Here is a 13044-nt window from a genome sequence, read left to right on the forward strand (position 1 = left end):
AGATCTCACCCTGACAAGTACCTCACTCAGGACAATGGACCAAGTGGGGAGAAGCAGAAAGCAGGTGAGAGCAACTTTGTTCTGGTTCCCTTCCCTTGGTCTCCACATCACATAGCTGTCAGACAGACAGCAGAAACATGAAGAAACAAAGCATCCTAATGGCTGAAGAGCTGCAGTCAAGCCCTTTCCTATTCACACAACTGCTTTTGTGTTTAGACTGCCTGGCACAGATACCAATGAAATGCTCAGATATTCACACAACCTCCTACGGCCACCTGACTGACACTGCTCCCTTTAGGAGACAACTTGATGTCTCGCTGAATATAAACAACATGGAAAAAGTTAAAAGGCAATTCTGTCACCCCAGAACCAAGCGTTGAAGCCTTTTCAGCAAGCCATGGCAGCAGGGGATCGAGGGGCCTGAGCAAGGTGATACCTCCCGTGTTCTCCCCAGGCTGCTCACCCAGCTGATGTCCCTTTCATCTCTGCCTGTGCTCTTGCCTCCAGAGAGGCCCAATAGCATCAACCCTGAAATTCCTAAGATACCATGTTAACTATTACATTATGGGGAAGATTATAACTATTCCTGAGCAGATCATAACCAGGTGGAAAGAATTTCCTATCTTTCTCTTCCACCTGCACTCTGGGAGGAGACATGAGGTTCATCCTGGGAAGGGATAATGTTTTCCCTCAAGTAATTCCAGCTGGGACACTGCAGTCATGCTGCCCTTTCTGAACACAGCTATCTCAATAGAGCATAGAACAATCCACTGTTTGCATGAACTGTTAATTAGTGAGCTATACTAATGCTGTTCCTGTCTAAAGACTTGGCTGCTAAAGAAGTGTAATTAGTTATTCACATCTACTGTACAACTCACATGGACTACAATGGTCCAGTTGATAGTGAATGGGGTTCATAAAGCTGGTCAAATATTTTTGCACGATGCTTTTGTTTGTTTCTTGGACAAGAGTGTCTCTTTTTCCCCTAAAACAAAGCTTTTCTTGACAAATGGTGATATCATCAACAATTTTGCTGTCTTTTTTTAGCCTAGTGGGTCTCTCTGCATCATGGCCGGTGGGACAAAGAGCTTCCTTATTTCCTCCACAGCTCTACTAAATAGTATTACAAATCCCACTGTTAAAGCAACTGGTGTTCCAAAGGATGATGGAATGGGAGGGAAACCCAAGGGCTTTTCCAGGCCAGGGAACAAGCAAGTCCACAGGGTTGCAGGGTACTACTCATTCCACCAATACCAGTTAGCTCATCTGCGGTTGCTGCAAGACTTTTGAGCCAGGCTCTCACTGGCCCTGAGGCAATGAAGTAGCCTGAAAGGGGATGTGAGCATATAGTCATGATCAAAAGATTCTTATTTTAAGGAAGAATTGTCTTCTATCTGTGAAAAAACAAAAAAATCATACTGAAACCCTGCTTTTAAGAGCAGCAAATTCATATAATTTTAAAGAAAGAAAACCTCTTGTGTTGTTCTTTGCACAGTTGTGAAGAGAGGCTCTCAGATATGACCTTTCAAAAATTCCTGTCAACTAAAACCTGATCAGCTAAAAACCAAGAGATCTCAGTAATATTTTTCTAATGTAGAGTGAAGAGCAGCCAACTTCCCCTAGAAAAGGAGGAGGATTTTCTCAAACTAATTTTATTTCCTTATCTTTAGTCATCTGTTGAAAAGAAAACACTAAATATATTCCTCAGTCTACTCCTTCCAGTGATAGCTCGAAGGAGTAAAGAACCATATGCTCCTTTAGCTGATCTATACTGTCTCCATGACAATGCACATTTACAAAGTTTGCTTCCAACAACTTTGTAGTATGAGCTCCAATTGCTTGTAACGAATGGGTTCAAGGCAGCCTTTCAGGAGGGAAATGCTGCCTCTTGCTGCAGCTACATCAGTCAGGTTCCCCTTCCTGCTTCTCAAGAGGGCTGCCCTTCTGCACAGGGCACTAGACCTCCTACACATCTTCATAGAGACTGCCCATACCTCCAGATGGTGAAAATCAGTTTAGCTTCAGCTCTATCAGTGCAACTCAGCCATCTAAGCATCAGCTGAAAAGCAAATACGCTTAGTCCCTTCAAATTTCATGCAAGTTTTAATACATAAGACACCTTAAAAGGGTTTTTACTTCTAAGAAAATCTTAGATTTTCATGGAATATTCTCCTCTTTAAAGGATATTTTGCTCACATGGTGTTTTAATTCAGTGAAGCCACTTTCTCCAAAGGTTCCTCTCTAGAGAGTACAGTGGGTTTTTGAAGCCTTGAGCAGGGCAGGAGTGAGGGCACTCACTGTGGCTGGAACACAGGCAAGGGGAGAGGGGTTAGCTGGCTAGTGGGAAAGGGAAACAGTATGGCAGAAAATAAAGAGACACAATTTACAAACAGGGAGTCTTAATTGTCAGCAGTAAAGAGGAAAAGTAGTAACTCTAAGATGGGAAATAGCACTGTTTGTCTCAACAAAGGCAGATTCTAGGTTTTGACAATGTTACTTTCTAATGTCTTAAAAATATAATTATAGGTATATTTATACTTTTTAAAAAACCCTTACTCCTTGTTTGATCATCCTCCCAGTACGTAAGGCTGACTGAAGGTTGGCAAGTCCCACTTTTAAGGCTTTTACTCCTCTTGCTGGGGCACCTGAGCTCACCTCATTACGGTGGGCTGGAGTTCCTTCCCAGGCTCAGGGGTACGTCAGGAAGGGTGTCCCTAACCTGGGGCAGGAGAGGTGTTTCAGGCAGAGGCAGTGGGGTGTACTCATCCAAGGTGGGGAGGCAGTGCTTGCCTGGCTGTGCCATTCCCTCTGAGGCTTGTGACTGAGATGCCTCGCAAGGACTGAATGCTGCCAACACTTTTTGGGATCCTGGCACAACCTGCCCAAGACCCAGGCCCTGAAAAAGCAGGCTTTGTCCTGAGACCTATAGCACTGCAACCTCACCCCATCAGGGGTTTATTTAGCTTATTGACACTTTCTGGCATGCCCATGGTTAGCAGCACTCTGTGTGATGTGCCCGACCATCTGCACAGGGTGAGGGAGCTGGCCGGCAGAGCTTTTCAGCTGGAGGGCTTGCAGTCAGGAAATACAGTTGCTTTCTTGGGTTTTTACCCTATGAAAAACACTGAACAAAATCTGTTCTGGGACTTCTGGGAGCTATCAGCATCCTAGACAGATATCAGCCAACAAAAAGGCAGCCACTACCACCTCTCCTGCTTTATATATATATATTTAAATAACTCTTTACATCTGTTAGATCTTTCTTTAAAACCATTAAGAAAGGGTCAGGAATGCTGACAGGTGAGTCACAAGAGAGGTACACATGGCACGTTTGTGGCCACAGACATGCGGAGTGCCCATGATGTGGACCCACTGCTCCTGGAGGTGCAGGTGAGAAGCCTTCTTGGCTGAAGCACACAGAACCAGAAGGGTAGTGGACCTCATCTTTATTCCCCTTTAAATCATTTATATTTCTATTTTCTCAAAGTTCCTTGGGTTTTTGGTTTATCTTAAAACACCAGCTTCATACATGTGGTTTTTTAATCTTTTGCTGTTTTGTATTTTTCTACTGTGTTAAAAGGTTTTTTACTGCAATTACATCACTAACTCTCACTTTCAAACACCATTGGGCAGAACACACTGACAATAATCCAGCACTTACAGAAGCCACATTACCTACCAAACAGCATACAAAAGTTGAGCTTTACCTCTAAGCAAGCAAACCAAGATGCTCAGCTTATTGACCACTTCAATGGATAAAAGAAAAATAATATACTACAATATAATAGCAGAAAAACATCCAGGAACAGGCTGTGTCTGGGCCACAGGCAACCTCCATCTAAACAAGTGCAGAAAGATGTTATATTGTTATTTTCAGAGCCTGTGTGTTTCACTATTCCCCAATCACTACAATAGCTGTCAGCACTCCTGTTTTGAATTTCACACATTTGCTTAATCAGAAACCAACAGAAATACACAACCAGCTGAAGTGATGCATGAGACTCAGATTTTCTATCAAGAAGTAACCCAAGATACGGGTTGTAGGTCAGGCTAACCCCACATAATCACTTTCAAATGGACCTACGGGACATATTTCATCTCAATAATAAAAACTTCATCTGGCTATGATGTGAATGTATTTTTTAAAAGTATGAAAGAATAGTGATACATTTATTTTAAAGTTAACCTGACACATTTATTTCAATTGTCAAAATGAAACATTTATTTTTGCTTTCTGTAGTTCACAACCCCGTAAACTAACTGAGGCAGCAAAATCCCCATGAATTTATCAGATATTTCAATTTTTTTTTTTTTTGCCAGGCTGGCAATTATCACTGAAAAGCCTCTATCATCAACATTTTCACTGCTTTTATATCCCATTAAAGGACAAACAAGACTCCCAAGAGCTAGCAAACAGACTCCTGTTGAGCAGCTTTCTGCTGCTCTGCTCCTCCCAGTCCTCGCCCTCATGGCAGCCAGGCCCAGGACACTGCTCAAGCTGTCTCCACATCTATTTGATGCCTGCAAATATATGCCAAGATCTAATTATGCTTGACAGTCCTCTAGAAATTCAGATTTCTTTTCCACCTCCCCCGAAAATGCCAGATTCCTCCTGAAGTCTATTCGGAGAGAGTGAAGCTAAGGCTTTTCTAATTAGAGCTGAGTCTCCAGTTATCCCTTCACCTCGTATACCAGGAGCTAAGACAAATTCTGCCAGAGAGGAGTCACATCTAGACTACCAGCTGGTAGACTACCAGCATTATGCAATGAAAGGAGGTTTGCTGTGCAAGGAGTTTCTGCTGAGGAGAGACAGCTCAGTCACAGCTTCCTCTTCAAGCCTTTGAAACTCATGGATTCAGAAGGATTTGATTTCCCTTCTCTACAGAACACCTTTCTTTTAGGGAGTAAGAGCCAGGCCTGCTTGGGCTTTGCTAATCTCTTCATCTAGTAGGAAAGCACATGAGACCTGGCATGCCAGAAGCTCAGGAGGCACTGCTCAAAGTTATTTGGTGCCTCTGAGAGCTCCCTGGTGAATGACAATGTAAAGGATTCAATGTGTGTGCCCAAGCGTCGAACAAACGCTGCCTATTAAAGAGTTTAAGAGGAGGAAATGCTTTCCAGACTCACAAGCCTATTCTGAGGGAATTGATACCCTGTAGCATGTTAGACACATAATGCCAATGCCATAAACGTCACCATACAGCAGTTTTCATTCAGAGAATATGATTGATGTCAAGAAAACCCAAAGAAATATATATGGCTTTTAACTCCTCTTATCCCCACCCCTTTTGCTGGGACTTTGGGAAACAGGCTTCAGGAGAAGCTTTGAACAGCCACAGCAAAAAAATCAATCACTTCCAGCTTTCAGAGGGTGGGAAAATGCTAAAAAACTGCCACATTTTTTGGGGGATTGAGGAAGGGGTACAGCCCTGGCTGATAGCTCCTGCAAAGCGCTAGTGCCTTCACAGCCTGGCTCCCCAGCCCCTGCTACCCACGGTGCTGCCAGCACAGCCCAGCCTTGGGGATGAGTGCCTGGTAAGTCCAGGCACTCATGAGACATATTTTGCTAAGAAAGATTTCAAGCCAGAAGTTTGGTGGGAAAAGAAACCAAAAAAGCCATCAGTGCAGGTATAAGAGTTGCTCAATTCCTGCAAAATTACTGTGCTCCAATGCAAATAAAGTATTTGTCCCTATCCTGTTTGGGGCATATACATGACAAAGGTCAGGCAGAGCCAAAGGCACCTTACAAGCTGAACCCAGATCAATAGGTATGCATGGATGGCAGCAAACCCTGTGCCCACATGGTCAGCAGCTTTACTCCCATAACATCCAAACTACTTCTCCTCACCTGCCCTGGGTGGGATCCCTTCCCCATGTCTAGGAAAACAAACCTATTTTTAGTATTCCTTTTTTTCCTTTTTACCTCATGTTACATTTCCCTAGGCAGAGAACTCCACCGTGTTTATTAATTTTGATCCTAGAGGAGTTTCTCTGGAGGCTCAGGGTAAGCAGGCATAGTTATGCTGCCACACCACTGAGACACTGTGGCATGCAGGGGCTGCATCACGTTAGACTTCCATAAGCACAGTGACATACAGCGACAGCCCGGAGAACTCATAGTTTGGGGAGACAAGCCAGGCAAAGGAAATATCCATGTCTTCATTATATAGGGAGATTGAGATCCTGGTTAGTTTTATTTAATTGCCTCCAGCACCTTTTTGTCAACAGGGGAAGTCAGACACCTACAAGGATGATCCAAACCAAGACAGACTATATACCCTGGAGATGAGCCTATATAACTCTTCATAGCAATAGCCCTCCTTGTTTAGATGTGTTAGTTAAGAGGGGTTAGTCCAGGCTTGAGTTACTGGCTCAGGACCGTGTCTAGGCTTGGGTTCAAGCTGAAAGGCTGTGGCTGTAAGAGTAGCTGCTCCTGCATCCTCGGAAATCTGGACCAAGACCTGAACTGAACAACCACCCCATCCTCCTATGTTTTGCTATATTACTGTTGCATTTTATGGTCACCAAGAAGGCTTTCTCCTTTCCCCTGCTCCTTGATATGTGACTAGCCAGAGCACAGCATTTGTCCCCTCAGCAGAAAATAAAGAGTCACACCAGCAGCAGAGGGTGTGGGGGCAGACGCTTTTTGGGCATCAGAACTGGCAGTTTTTAGAGCCTCTGAATGAGTAGGCGACCGTGCTGAGGCTCTTTCTCCCACCACAAATCACGAAGACAAATATCTCAGCTGCACTGCATGTTTGCAGGAGCTCCTCCTCCAGTGCCGGCTAGTGTGGGAAGGGCTGTGCTGGCTCAGAGCTCACCCCAGTGCTTCCATGCATGTGGCCAAAATTAAGAGGAGCCCCAGTGCATGCATTTGAGATGCACACATGTGCAAAACCCTTCTGCCATTTATAACCCACCTAGCTTCAGAGGAGCAGCCCAGAGCACACTAAGCATCAGGATTTTGTCCAGTCAGCCAAACTCTCCAGAGCTGCTGACACTTGAATAGTACTGTACAGGGAGAAAGGAGAAAGATGTGGGCATAAGGGCACCAGAGAGCAAAGGTCATCAGCCTGTTAGAGAATGGAGGGAAACAATTTAGCTAAAGGTAGTGGAAACAGATGTACTTATGTATCTTATACCCTATAAAGGAAAGGCCCTTCCAGTGAAACAGATGGGTTTAAGTGCCATTTAAAGCAACTCCTGATTTACCCAAGAAAGCCTCACACAAGCTTTGCGTGTGGATTACGCAAGCAGTTTATGCAAGAAAGAGTCTGGCCCCACTTCTCTAACATCACAGGAAGACTTCATAATCAAAGCTGAACCACAGGAGTCAAGAAAAACAGCCCCTACGTCCTTGAATGTCACATAGTGCTACAGATTTAAACTACCCGTGACTGGGAGCTGAGCTTAATTCTGTAACTGCTGCTTCTCCTCACTTCTTCTGTTCATGCCCTTTGATAGCCCAAGATCAGGGCGACTTTTTGTAGGAACACGTAACAGCATGACTTCGTTGATTCCTGTCAGCTGTAAAGACTATCACAAAAGTGCATAGGCAAAAGGTAAAAAGACTTCACAGAAACAATCATGCAGGCAGATGTTGTCATTATAGACGTCACATCTCTAAACTCTTCAGAGATATGCCATTGATTTACATGTACGACCTCAACCAGGTTACACCTTCCTTACGTTAGTCTTCTTCAGGGACCTCAGCAATGAGAGCTCAACAATAGACCTCAGAGATTTCCTATTTCTGGCTCCTTTACTGCAGACCAGGGTCATAACCAATATACACTTTAGATTTGTGAATGGAGAGGAACGTGAAAGACAAGAATATCTCACTGTGTTCAGTGAAAAGGCACTAGACACAGAAAAAGGGGGAGTTATTTATTTGTTCCATTTCAAACAAAATGCTACTTAACAGCTAAAAATCTCAAAACACAAAGCAGTAAGAGTGATAGGACCGACCAGCTTTTTTAGAATAATCAATATGGATAGAAGAAAGATCAACTTGAATGATGTTTAGAGAGAAAAATTCTCTCATCCTTCCTCCATACAGGCTACTCTAACCACTCAGCTGATGCTGCTGCTGCCATTTCAGAAGTGACAGCTTTCAAAAGAACCAGGGCTGGTTTGCAATGCTAAGCTGAGGGAAGCACACACAAACAACAGCTGAACACAGAAATGCAGAGGAAATTAAAGTATCTTTAAAAGAAAAAAAAAATATCCCCAAGGATATAAAGTAGAGTCAAAGCAAAAGGATCCCAGTAGTGAGAGAAAAATTGCTATTGTGGCTCATTGGCTTAAACCATAAGAAAGTCTGTTGCTGACAGAGATGAAAAGGTAGGGAAACAACATACCTGGTGGTGACTATACTAAAAGCTTGAAGGTTCATCTCCTGCAGCAAGAGGATTCCTGGTAGACTACTCTTTCATCTGCCTGTACCCATAAACACCTGCACCACCAGCACTCTTTGCTCTTGTCAGCAGTGTATACCTGAGCCTCTTCCCTGTGAGCACTTGCATCTGTTTCCTGGGAAGCTGATGTGCTCACACATTTCTCCTTTTATCAAATAGTTTGGGAGGGATCAACTGTCCCTCACTCTCGTTTCCACTTCTTCAGGGTCAGCTGCCGGCTCCAGGCTGCAGCCCCATGGTTGGTAACAGGATTGCTCACAACCCCTTCCATTCTTTGTAAAAAAAAATAACCAAGCTGAGAGTAGAGAGAAGAAAACTGATTGCAACTATGAGTTCAAATAAATGTGTCATCTCTTTGCTAGATCAGTGCAAAGGTCGGCGATAAGCATGGACAAGTTGACAAAACTAATGAAGTAAACTTTTCTCACATGAGGAGAACAAATTTGTCCAAATTTTCAGTCAAATTTTCTGGTTTGGGCAAAGTCAGAGAATGATGAAACCAAGTCATGAAGAAGGAAGAATGGATGTTAAACACCCAGACACAATCAAATATCCTTTAAGCATGATGCTGGTTTTAAAACTTTTGAGTATGTACAAAGCATAAAACATATTAGACAAATGAATAGGAAATAACAAAGGTATATGAACACAAAAGATTTCATTACAAGTGAAATCTCTGTTTCTCTGAAGGTCCTTACAGAGCACCTACTGGTTTCAGAATAGGCATTCAGGCCATTTGTCTTAGTCTGAGACTCTATGTAAAAAAGAGGCCTTAGGTTTCATGTCAGAATGTGATGAATGGAGAGTCTCTTCCTAGAGCTAATTTAGCCCATCCTTTCTAGGGAGTCAGAGAGAACAAAACTGGCCTTCCTCTCATTTGAATCAGAAGAAAAAAGTGCCAATTTTGGGCCACAGAAATGGTTCTGTTTTGTGTATTTCTTGTTCTCTTTTACTTGAGGAATACTGGGGAAGCTTGATGTCATTTGGTTTCTGGAAGCATTCTTTGTAAGAGATAGAGGATGGATCTTGCAACCTTTGACAAGGAAGACAAACAGAACTGAATCGATAACAAGAGGAGGAAACCCTTGTAGGTTTTTTAGTTCCAGATGTTCATTCAAATATTTAAGTTAGCATTAAAAAAAGCTTAAAACAGACTAACCAAAATCACTCTTAATCAGGTTTTGTTTCCATGGCACCTTTGATGTCATAAGCTTAATATCTCTCCAGTGATCCATAGAGTCTTCCAGGAAAGAAAAAAAAAAACGGCTAAGACAACCTGAATGGCAAATGTTGAATACACCCTTAAAGATATCCTTTCTGAAAAGTTTTCAGCCCTTCCTTCTCTTTTAAGAATCAGGGGAAACCAAAAATCAAACCAGGAATTTCCCTCTCCCACACACCCCCACCCCACATATCACCGGAAATCTTTGCACAGCAGTTGGAATATGTGGAGACTTACAAATATATTATTAAACTGCAAAGGAAATGCTTAAAAAAAGACTGTTATAAAAATAGCTGTAAAACACTTTTTTTTTTTTTTTCATTCTACAGATGCAAACTCTCAAGAAACATCTTTCTGTCAAAACTGAAACAGATTGTGGTGTTCAGCGGCACATTTCTACTCTAGGGAAGCATTCTTGGTACAGTGTTTTTGCTCTTCATCTGATGTTTTTTTCCGAGGATTTTCTAATTAATCATGGTGCTGATGGATTATAGCAGCCATGCTATGGCTGCTACTAGCACACAGAAGTGTCTCCAGGTGTAATTTTCTTTTGTTTAAAAGACTTTTGCTCAGTAATATTTTTTGCGGCTTGTCCTGGCACTTACAGTCACGCAACATTCCTAATCACATCAGTCTTCTGGATCCTTGTCTGGTTTTGTAAGAAGAAACGGGGATGGATCTTTTGTTTGCTACTTTTTTGGTCATGCATCCACAGCCAATGTTTGAGGAGTGACACATTTCCCTTCCTGGTGGGTCTAGTACGTATAGGAGAGGTACTGAAGCTTCTGATGACAAGACTTACGGTAAATTGCTGCTGGAGAAATTGCATATCACGAACTGTACTAAAAAAAGCAAAATCCTAACCTTGATTAGAGGCTTTGTTTCTTTGAAGGTAGAGTGTAAAGATTTTACTGTGCTATAGTAAAATACACAGCAAAGATCTACTAACTTGGATGGAAAGAATAACTTAAAAATTCAACTTCTTTTAAAATAAAAGTTGATAAAACTTTAAGAGAAGCCAAATATGTATATCAAACTACATCTATAAAAATCATATGAAAGAAAAATATAGTCATTCAAAATAAAAGCCACTAATCAAATCACCTTATCATTTGCTGTTACTAGAATAGAAAAAGGAATCAATACTGTATCCTTCACGTGTCCGGGCTTGAACTCTGCAATAGTTTTAGAGTGAATCTAGGTGATGTCAAATGAGCCAATGTACTAGCTAGCCATAATTTACAGCTCAATTAGCAACATAGAGAAGCTTTATGAAACAAAGCATATTGAAACAATTATATTTTTAAAGGATAATATCTATTGGAATTTTAGGCATAACTTAAAAAGTGAATGTTACTTCTATACATGAAAGGGTTTGAACTAAAACCACTATACTGGTGAATTACTCTAGGCTTTTAATGATCTATCAGAGAGCAAAACATAATTTATGGTACCTTAAATCACTTGTGTACATGTCAGAATTTGGCCCTGTTACACTTTCTCTGATACAAAATGTAGTGGCTAGTCTATTTTCATCTAGAATGGGAATATAATAAATAAAACGACAGATTTAAAAAACTCAAAAGCATGTACTTCCATATGCAGTGATTATGTATTTGTTTCCCTATTTACACTATTGGCTTGTTTTTCTCTCTAACCTGTGTCATTACAGAAAAGACAAAGTACATTACTAAAGTATAGTGAAAACCAGAGAAACCCTTCTCATATTTTGATAATGTCTTTTTCCCTAGTTAGCTTGTGTGGCTTGTATTTTGCGTAATGGAACAGATTTATCTAGACATATATTTATATATTCCTGTATTTATATGCTGTTATTTCAAATTATGTTCTGTAATAAACATTAATAATTTTCTTACTGGGAATTTTTCCAGGTAAATTTTCCCTATGAGCCATCCAGCCATTCATATACACACTCATGTTCAAGTTTTAATGTGTTTCTATTTATCCTGCTCAAAACCAAATATCTCCAGACAGAAGAGACTGACAGGCACATGAAAGACCACTTTAATCTCCTTTCCCTATCAGTGCAGACATATGAAGTGTGGTGTAAACTGGAGAGTGCTTAACTCACATGGTGGGTAGCCTTGGAAAGGTGCTTTTCAAAATACTGCTGTATATGAGAACTTTCCTTATAAATGACTTTGTAAGAGAAGGATGATTAAAAATAATATTAATCTCTGTAGCTAGTAGCAGGAACAATTGACAGTTGAGCTCTGTGAAAGCTGGTTGCTCATATGTCTACAAGCTGTGTTACAAGGCAAAACCAAGCAAAACACGCCTGTCTATTAAGTTAATATGAAATGCATATACTATAAAGCTTGTGAAGTTATAGATACCTGCCTTCTGTTTGGAAAGTGAGTCACTGATTAAACATAGGAGCCAGGACCTGTGGGGATCCAGATCCATGACTGGAGCCAGTGGAATACACAAATAACTCAGATCTTTCAAAGCATGTTGTTATCATCACTACACACATCCACGTATGCACACACTGACTTGTTGGGTTTTTTTGGTAATTGGAAATAAAATAGACTCTTTCAAAAGACAAAAAAAATCTCTTACTGAAAGCTGTTAACTTTTCCATCTTGAAAATATTTTTTTTTTTTTTTTCTTCTTAATCATAATTTCTCCTTCCTCGGGCTTGTCTTAGCCACTCTCTCCCTCCTGCTTGCTTTCTCTCTTGGTGACTAACAGGTTTCAGGAATGAACTTCAGAGGATTCTGAAAGAAAAAAAAAATCTCTTCCAGATTGGCTTTATTTCTATTAACTCCTACAAATACATATTGCAGGCAGTTCAGAAGACTGGCTGTAAAAATGCACACTCTTTCATGTCTGTGTTACCCTTTCAGCTGAAGTTCCAAGTAGTAACGATCAGCAGCTGCCAGGTAACTTCAGTCAGCATCACTTTCTTTAGGATCCATGCTCAGGACTGATTTCTGCAGCACAAGTTCACCCTTGCCAAAAGGAGATGTTCTTAGGAAACACTCATTTTTTGTGTGGTGTTCTTTTATTTTCTTTTTTTTCCCCCCTTAAAATCATATTAAGTTCCTTCTTGATTGAAGTCCTTCTTAAACTGACCTGAGTCACTCACCCTGTTTTCATAGCCAGTGGTGGGATTCCAGCATCTTTTCCCTCTGCATCATCTACACAACAGTTCTTTTTGTCTCCCATAGCATGTTCAAGAGCCCAACTCAGTCTGCAGCTATCATTTACCTTAAAAAAGACCATATTTTCTGCCCTAATCCATTCTCCACCCCTTTCTTCCCTCCATCCAATCATCAGAGTAACTCCAATATTAAAGTCAAGCATTTTTTTCAAACTCAGCATTTCTGTCCAAGTTAGATAAGGAACAGGGATTTTTCTATTCCCATTCCTAAGTTTTAT

This window comes from Colius striatus, chromosome 7 (genome assembly GCF_028858725.1).
Source record: "Colius striatus isolate bColStr4 chromosome 7, bColStr4.1.hap1, whole genome shotgun sequence".
Taxonomy (NCBI): Eukaryota; Metazoa; Chordata; class Aves; order Coliiformes; family Coliidae; genus Colius; species Colius striatus.